The sequence below is a fragment of the Berghia stephanieae genome, chromosome 2 (assembly GCF_034508935.2).
Source record: "Berghia stephanieae isolate SIO BIC M18660-M18661 chromosome 2, UCSD_Bste_1.3, whole genome shotgun sequence".
Lineage (NCBI taxonomy): Eukaryota > Metazoa > Mollusca > Gastropoda > Nudibranchia > Aeolidiidae > Berghia > Berghia stephanieae.
Window position 1 is genome coordinate 38,298,471 of NC_088361.1, and position 10,000 is coordinate 38,308,470.

Genomic DNA, 10,000 nt, shown 5'->3' on the forward strand with positions numbered 1-10,000 from the left:
ACCCTCAACCTGGTAAATCCCCCCCCCCCCCACCCGCCAACAAAATAAGAACTCTCAAACCTAAAATCAATTGACTTGTCTTCAATAATAATAATAATAATAATAATAATAATAATAATAATAATAATAATAATAATAATAATAATAATAATAATAATAATAATAATAATAATAAAGACAAAACAGATCAAGGCACACAAAATTGAAAAATATCATTTAAACAATTGTGTACACACACCCATTTATACAAGCGCGCACATACACAAGTCTTGCTGGATTTGTTTATAGAAATTGTGTCTTTAAAAACTGAAATTAACAAAAGTAATCTGGTTCAAAAGTGTCTTTCCTCTTTATTTTATTATTTTTTGTTCTCTCCAAAAATCGCTTTCTAGATCTTTGCTCTTGATGCTTTAATAGTATGATTGCTTGCTTTGAGTTGAATGGAGTTGTTGCTCCATTCCAAACAATTTCCTTGAGAATCTACGCGAGTTATAAAATCTCAGGGTTATACCGCTGTCTGAATACTGAAATCGACAATTTTAATTTTAAAAAAGTATTTTCCTGATTTTCGCCCCCCCCCCCCCACACTTCCCTCTTGTCTAATTTTGATCTAGATTTATAATCACCGATCGGTGCACGAATGCGTGCAAAAAAAAAAAAAAACCCTGAAAAAACTGAGCAAATCAGCCTTAACGCAGATTCGAACAATGTCCATTTCGGATTAATTCAACGCTCTACAAGATTGAGCTACAAGGCCCCTTCAAACTGTGTTTATTTTCCCTTTCATTTGTCTCGCCCAATTAAAGACGTGGAATTCGAATCGTATCGATTTATAGTCGCTCCCCTCGTATATTTTAAATGGACCATAAAGTTATTAGCGACCACATTGGATTGGGTTTATTGGTGGGACTTGACTTCCACCAGCTGCTGTCTTTCCCCTCAGCTGTGGTCACCGGTACAACGTATATACTATGACTGACTACACGCAGTGCATTTAACCTTTTCCTCTATTTCATTTACATTAAATGTCGTGCCGTAATTTTTCTTCTCCTTTTGCTGGATGGTAGGTAGAATGTGTTCAAAACCCTTTGTCGATACCATCAGAACTGTGGTGTAAAGGCATGTTGAAACGTTTAACTAAAAATCAAGATCTTGTGACAACTCAACCAACGATGAGATCGCTTTGTTTATTGACGCTCTAATATATTATAAGGTCTTACATGTTTCGTTCTAAGTATAATATATATATATATATATATATATATATATATATATATATATATATATATATATATATATATATATATATATATTTATATATATATTGATCCAACGTCCCACCCATCACCAGTTAGTTACTTTTTTGACCATAACACTTTACAAGCGGGGTTCCATTTTTGCTCTTATTTGTCGTATATTATTGGCTTTTTTGTCAAGAGAGTCCGAGTTGCATAGCCGTTACTGTTCCTAAGGTCTGGAATGAAAAGCCAAGAAATAATAATATTAGAAAATATGATTTGAAAGAAATGAAGCCTAGCAAAAGAGAGCGGATCGAGACACTCGTCATGCCTCAGGGATATGGTAACCTTTGTGAACATTGATCACCAGGATGAAAATGGACCCTATTAATTCATAGCTCGGTTTCAAAGATTGATTTTATGACATTTCTGGGCGTTTTTTTAATCACTGTTTTTGATTTGCAGTGATAGAAGTGGTCAAGTGGTTAAGACATTGCACTGAGACCTTGAAGGTCCTGTGTTCGAGCCCCGCTTCAGGCTCTTTCGTTTTGTTTTTCTTTTGGCAAGATTATTAACCCCCAATTTGCCTTTTTTGGACAACGTGGGTAATTTTCCTGTTGACATCAGACTTTTGTTTGGTGGATTATCTATATTCCATCACGGAATGCCCAGGCGACGGCTTCCATCTCGAGATGCGGAAGGTCATTAAACATTATTTTGGTTATGCCTAAGGGCTAACGCACACCGGAGACTGACTCCGACGACCGGCACTGTCGTCCTCTGCCGTCTTCCGGATAAAGACGTCGGGCACTGACAAAATACTAAGAATAAAGAGAAGAAGCACCCGGCGTCCTCTGCGCTTTTTTTTTTTTTCGAGCTTGGTATGGGTAGGTCTAACGGCTCTTCTCTTTATTCCTACTATTTTGTCCGTGCCCAGCGTTTTTTATCCGGAGACAGTCTGGTGTGGGTTAGCCCTTAGACCATGATGGATTTTAAAGGAGTGGAAATACAGCAAGGCTATACAGTGGGAATAAATGAAACACATCGGAGCATGCGAAATCGTGTAAATACGCTATGCAGATTTGCATTAAAATGTTGTCTTATAATGTTTTTGTTTGATTCGTGACTTGCACGGCCCTATTATTATAGAGATTGAGACAGATTACTGAATGGAATGCAGTAGGAATAATGTCACGTTAGGGCTCACAGCAAGTCTTGTCACACTGAGTTTTATCTGAATTACCCCCCTCTTATGGACAGTATGCGCTTGGTTAAGAAGTTCATAACATTGCCATCCAGAAGTATAACGGACTAACAGAACTATGTGTAACCACGAACTGTTATAGATAGAATGAAGTTGACGTCACTCGGGTCTTTGTTTTTGCTTTTTGTCATCCGCGTTTTATGAGTAATTCTCACTAAACTGTATTAACCAGACTATAAACGTTCAAGGTTACACATGGTTTTGCATGTTGGTCCGTTATACTTCCGGATGGCAGCAGCCACTTATGGTTCTCACACTACTATGTTATGACGATCGACCCAATCAGCAAAGTCCGGTCCGCATTCGTGCACCGTCGCGAACCCGCCGGGTAGCATCGTCACAACATACCGTTCGACTAGATGCTCTGCCGTCTCAGGTTCTTGCCCACAGCGGGTACATATTGGACAGGTAGAAAGACCCCACCGATGAAGCGCACTGCGAGCGCATACTCTCTCTATAGATTCAAACGCCCCCCTCGTTGAAAGAATGTTTTTATTTTACAATGACTACCGCTTTTTAAGAGAATGAATTTCATATTGGGTATTTTAAATGGTGGTTAATGGATGATTAATTATGATCATAAAAATTGATAATAGTAGCGATGATGATGATAATGATGATGACAACGACGACGATGATGGTGATGATAAAATGATAATGATGACGATGATGATGATGATGATGATGATGATGATGGTGGTGGTGGTGGTGGTGGTGATGATGATGATGATGATGATGATGATGATGATGATGATGATGATAACGACGATAAAAATAGGAGATCAAGTGCCCCTACCCATTCAAGCGCATGCGTATTTAATTTAATGCGTGATAAGCTGATTGGGTGTGGATGTAGATAACGTAACGTTTTTATGATGACCAGTAAGAAATAATGTACAAGCTATCGACAGAACGATAAAAAGTGCACTTAATGACTACCATTGCCAATTAAGTTATGTAACATCCGCCATCAATACTAGTTTCAGCTCCGATCGTTTATGACTGGTCGTAAAAGATGTCACCCATCACTGTCAATTTGTACAGATGCTACAACGTGACTTCAGAGTTATTCGGTCCCAAAACGGTACATTACACCCAGAATTAGTCATGCCGTTACGTTAACAGGAATACAACAAAGATACTAATTGTAATCAGTTCCCCTCATTGTAATGTTATCATGAATTGGGCAAAAAACTTGTTTCGGATGCCTTTTGATACCGCTGATTTCACTGATTGTGATAGTGGGAAAAGAAACAGAAGTTTCAGATTTTCAATCAAATAGTAAACAAAAATATAACGAAAGCAAGCAAACATTTCCACTCCCTATCCCCATCACTGCACCCCCCCCCCCCCCCCCCCCCCCCTGGTATAAAGGATGATAAGCCTGCTTCTCCCTCATTGAATTTAACTCCAAAAAGTTCAAACGGATAGAAATAGGGAGAATAAGAGAGAGAGAGAGAGAGAGAGAGAGAGAGAGAGAGAGAGAGAGAGAGAGAGAGAGAGACACACACACACACACACACAGAGAGAGAGAGAGAGAGAGAGAGAGAGAGAGAGAGAGAGAGAGAGAGAGATCCACTGGATTAAACCCTCCATGTTATCAGTAACTGTATAGACAAAGGATCTGGCATTTCATATGTATTGTACAATAAATAGCTATTATGATCAGATATAATATATTATAAGTACAGCATACGACTCGGAATTCCACGCCAATTAAGACTTGGGTGGGCGAGTCAAATGAAAATGAATATAAACATTTATTCACCTCGCACTATTTCAATGGGACCGAGTAGCTCAACCTAATAGAGCACTGATTGATCTCACTCATCCTATCCAAAGGGATGCGAGCAATTGCAAATGTCCATTTTACACAAACCGGGAAAAACTCTGGCTCTGATGCACAGCAGAATTACAGTGTCTATTTTACAAAACTATGTCTTAATCTCCGGCATTTCATCCTTTGCAGGACATTAAAAATATGAACTTTAATAAGATACTCATTTACATTAAACATGTTGTATAAAATGTGTTTGACGGTCTTTATTTGCTCTTGCTATGCCCTAGTCATTGCTTTTTATGTACCCTACGGTTTTCTCCGCTTCGTAGCTGAATGGGGTTTTGAATTAGACCCGTGTTTTAAAATGCAAATTTAGTCTCACATGTTACATTATATTAACGGCCTCAAGCTTTTAGGACGGACGGGTATTATAGCTACTGTAGTCAATGCCTCTTCACATCAAAACATCATTTCTCCTCAGCTCTATCCCTCTCCTTCTCGATATTATCTCGAGTTGTTTTGACCTCGTGCAATAAAGGAGCCAAGTCCTGATTTCCTTTGAATCAAATATAATAATATGACATTGAATAATAATGTATTAGATAATGCTTCTCTTATGCGGATACAGTGTCGTCAAATTCTTACAGAACACATTTTTGTTCAGTATAACCAGAAAATGTTTACATAGATAATTCACATTACCGATTGATTAAAATGACGACCAACTTTTCAAAAGTTTCATTCCCACACCGTCAAAGAATTATCAGATTTGAGACTTTTTCTTTGATAAGTTTTGAGTTATCTGTTTCGATCAAACATTGAAGTATAATAATCAGGTCAATATTATATCTATATATCTATTTATCCATCTGTCTGTCTGTTTGTCTGTCTGTCTGTCTGTCTATCTTCCCACCTACCTCCTTACCTATCTACCTATCTGTCTATCTTTGTGTACGTACATCTCTCTCTCTCTCTCTCTCTCTCTCTCTCTCTCTCTCTCCCTCCTCTCTCCCTCCTCTCTCTCTCTCTCTCTCTCTCTCTCTCTCTCTCTCCATCTCTCTCTGTGTTTGTTTGTTTGCATATTATGTGTGCGGGTGTATACTTTCTCCTATCCTCTCTCTACCTCTACCATTGTGTGCATTGTGTTGGTGTTTGTTGGATTGCTTGTTTGTTTGTTTATATAATACTGTCTTTCCCCCTCTCATATCCCCCTCACCCTGTCTTTCCCTGGACTTTCCTTCTTCAATCCCCCCATCCTTCAAAAATCCCACCGTCCGTCTCTCAACCTCCCTCTCTCTATCTCACTCTCACCCAGAGGCAAATAGCCGAGCGTAATGAGGAGGGATCGTTCAGTTCACTTCGCCACATGTACACCATTCACACACACATACACACACACAGACACACACACACACACACACACACACACACACACACACACACACACACACACACACACACACTGCAACCACAGTTGATAAGAAAGACTGTCAAATGTTCGACCGCGACTATCTACTACATACAACATTAATGTATGCTTTCTCAGTTCATTATTTACATGATGCGACATGATGCAATATTATTGATCACATTACTATCTAGATCTTTGGTCATCTGTATAAATATTGTATGTGTTCTAAATAATGGTAACATTTAAGTATTGCGATCTCAACGGCGATCATGATCACGACTATAATATGATAGGCGGGATATATTTAACATCGATATAATCATAATTAAGCATTATCATTTTTGAATAATACTAAGTGTTTCGATTACCTGGATTAAGATTCGTTTTGTGGTGTGAGTAGTAATCGGATTATTGGATACATTTTTTTGAAGAAAAAAAAATGCGTAATAATTTTAGTATTGGATATTAGAAAGTATGCGTTGATTCTGTGGATGTGGATTTTCTTTAAACATTAAGTGGGAAGTTTCTGATTTTGATGAGACAAAATAATGTGATAGTTAATGTATAATAATCCACCGAGAAGTGGGTTAATTTAATAGAAGTTGGATAGTGTTAAAGTAGTCGTTTGTGATTTTGTCATCTCGAATTATAAGGTTTTGTGACTACACTCTGAGAGACACCTCCATCACTTTCACCATCTTATTACATCACCTTCATTAAGACTGATAAAATCACAAATCACAAATACCATCACCAATCATTATCTCTCTTTTCGTCATCTACAACTCATTTATTTCATCATCATCATCATCATCATCATCATCATCATCATCATCATCATCATCATCATCATCATCATCATCATCATCATCAACAACATCTTAAACTTAAACTTGAGCAGTTGAATAGAGCAATATCCACTAAACGTGCTCAAAGCACTTATCCATCACCACCTCCACCGCCACCACCACAACTACGCAACTCATACGACAACCACCACCACCACCATCATCATCATCATCATCATCATCATCATCATCATCTCTACTACCACCATCGCCACTACCACACGACCACATTCATCACCATCACCACCACCACTATCACCATCACACCAACAAATCTGTCATTCAGTAGTACACTTACATTTCATTAGTAGTATTGATTTTTCAATGTTTCTACCACTATGTGGTCAACTTTTAAGCTATTTTACTGTCGGGTCTTCTGTCACTTGTTCATCCCTTGACACAAATATGTACACTTCACACATATGACTTACACACTATGTGTGCACTTATGCTGACTTGCATTCCAAAGGCGTTCATTCACAATATAATCAATCATGGCTATAGACATAAGACGTCTACAGTATCAATGTGACTTACTTGTTCGTTCATTGTTGTCTATAAACTTTTCCTTTCTACGTTGTTTTTTTTCTCCATTTCCCCCCCTTTCGGGTTACCACGCCGTGTACTTATTTGCAGGTCTGACAACCGAATCTGTTATGATTTCATTGTTGTAAATGGAAATACTCTCAAACCAACACAAAATATTGTCCATTACAATAATTTTAACACGAGCCCATAATCGTGTTCGGTTATCAGACCTGCAAATATGTGCACGTCGGTTTACCACCTTGGTGTTAAGAATTTGCTGACTTGTCTTTTGATCGGAGGGTCGGAGGATTGAACCCCTCCGGATATTTTTTTCAAATGACTCATCTAAATAATTCTGTTTCTTTTTGTTTGCCTAAAACTTTACATAATCAAAATACTAAAATTTAGGCACCCCATCATGCCGCACACCCCCCCCCCCCCCTCCCCTTCCTCTAAAATAAAATAAAAGTGGAGAGCAAGTAGAAAAACAAACAAACCACAAAAAAAAAAAAGAAAATAATGATAAACTAGTAACTGATTCCATCATTGACAAATTTATACATTGAAAGTCAAACGCGGGTATGTGGTCTAGTGGTATGACACTCGCCTTATGACCGTGCGGTCCAGGTTCGAATCCCGCTCTGGGCGGCACATTTTTAGTCCTTAGAAAAGGCTCTTTACTGACATCTTCTTACCGTTGTCAGGTGTAAAATGAGTACCTGGCCGTTAAAGCGTTGTTCTGTCGGAAAAAAAAAATTTCCCTAATAGGCGTCATGTCTCGTCCTACATGTTAAGTGTTGCTGTTGGCTTGGGACCCTTAGTAAATCGCTTTGAGCACGTTTAGTGGATATTGCACTAGAATATGAAATCTCAAGTTTAAAAAATAAATTAATTAAATATTAGTTTGGTTCTTATCATTTGAAATATAACCGCTTAAATAATAATGACTAATAATAATAATAACAAAGAAAAATAGAAACTGGCCGAACTAGTCTAATCTCCAGCAGTCAATTTGAAATGTTTAGAAAACGAATTGAAACGATAAATTATCCAATTTTACTCTGTGCGTGTGTTGGGATTGAATTTCTCTTCTATTGATTTTATTCAATTGGCTTGAATGGCAAAGCATATCCCATACAAAGGTCGCTTTGTTGCGTAACAATATTGCACCGACTAAATGCCGTATTCTTATTTTTGTCAAGATTTATTAATATTCCATTTAGTTTAGATGAGTGAAGATGAGCCTTAACGTTAATACCGAAGCTTCTTTGGTATATCTGATAGAAAAAAAAATTGTGGACAAGTCGTGGGTTATTTTATTTGAATTAACCGTTATGTGAAGTATACAAAAAAAAAAAAAAAAAATAAAAAAAAATAAAAAAAGAATTAAATGAATAAAACAAACCAAACCAAAACAAAACAAAAACAAACAAAAAGAAACAAACAAAATAAAACAAAACAAAACTAAAAACAATAAAAAACAAAAACAAAAGCATTCTGGCTAAATTAATAACAGCGTTTTGTTAGTGTAATTTAAAATACGATCTAATATTGATGCAGAGAAAAGGGACGGTTATTTGACATTTTGTTATTGAAGGATCAGACGGATTTTCTGATTGAATAAATATTTGAAAAATCTTACACAATGAGACGCAGCACACATTGGTTGAAATTTACTCTATCCTTTCTTTCTATGAAAATATTGGCTAAAGTTCACGGCGATTAAATAAGTCATTATTTTCTTTGATTGTAATGCAGTGGATTTTGTTCTTTAAATGGACGATGAGGGAGGCGGAGAGAGAAAGAAAGAAAGAAAGAAAACATATATATAGAGAGATAGATAGATAGATAGATAGATAGATAGATAGAGAGAGAGAGAGAGAGAGAGAGAGAGAGAGAGAGAATGACTGAATGAAACAAAGAGACATAGAGAGGGAGAGAAAGAAAGAAAGAGAGAGAGAGAGAGAGAGAGAGAGAGAGAGAGAGAGAGAGAGAGAGAGAGAGAGAGAGAGAGAGAGAGAGAGAGAAAGTTGACGTCACTCAGGTCTTTGTTATTGTTTTTTGCCATTCATGTTTATGAGTAATTCTCACTAAACTGTATTAACCAGACTATAAACGTTCAAGAGTACACATAGTTTTGTGTGTTGATCCGTTATATTTCCGGATGCCAATGTTGTGAGCTTCTTAGCCAAGTGCATACTATCTATAAAATAGTAAATGGTTTCAGTCAGAGCTTTAACATATACAGTCCTTCAAAGCCAAAATCTTGTGGAGCCGGGGTTTCCAAAACCTGAAGGAGACAATGACAGTTGCTTGCTACCCTTTGGATAGGACGTTTGTCTATCGCTAACATAAGCGGTCCTTCAAAGCCAATAACTAGTGGAACCGGAGTTTCCAAAGCCTGAAATAGACAATAGCTGAGCGGCGCATTCTGTCACCACAATCAGGTGTAAAATAAGTACCTGGTCGTTATCAGCTTTGTCTCCGTCGGGAGAAAAATTGTAATATCGCCCAAAAGCCGCGAATTCTCACCCTACATATTAAATGTTGGGGTGGTAAAGAAATTTGAGTTCGTTTAGTGGATATTGTTCTATATTAATGGTCAAATCAAGTCAAATGTGCATTGTAGTATCTGCTCTAAGTCTAGATAGTGTGCGCTTGACTAAGACACTCACAACATTGCAATCTGGAAGTATAACGGACTAACACACAAAACTATGTGTAACCATGAACTTTTATAGTCTGGATAATACAGTTAAGTGATAATTACTCATAAACGTGGATGGCAGAAGAACAAACAAACAACCCCCCCAACCCCCCCCCCTCCCCAAAACCCTCCCCCAACCCCCCCCCCCTCCCCAAAACCCTCCCCCAACCCCCCCCCCCCCCCCCCCAAAAAAAAAAAAAAAAAGCAATAGCAAAGACCCGAGT

At 37.7% G+C, this 10,000-nt stretch overlaps 1 protein-coding gene across 33 annotated transcripts in view; it reads left to right on the forward strand.

The window, feature by feature from the left end:
* The window catches only part of LOC144964833 (uncharacterized), a 298,720-nt gene that overhangs the window by 129,032 nt on the left and 159,688 nt on the right, over positions 1-10,000 (forward strand). For 2 of the 33 annotated variants that reach the window (XM_078899525.1, XM_078899529.1), the window contains exon 1: positions 5,931-6,085. The exons of 28 other annotated variants lie outside the window; for them this stretch is intronic. The gene's annotated coding sequence lies outside the window, so the exon portion shown is untranslated. Of the gene's footprint in view, positions 1-5,657; positions 5,910-5,930; positions 6,086-10,000 lie in introns of those variants that run through there. 3 more of the 33 variants (XM_078899527.1, XM_078899530.1, XM_078899531.1) reach the window with 3 other exon arrangements.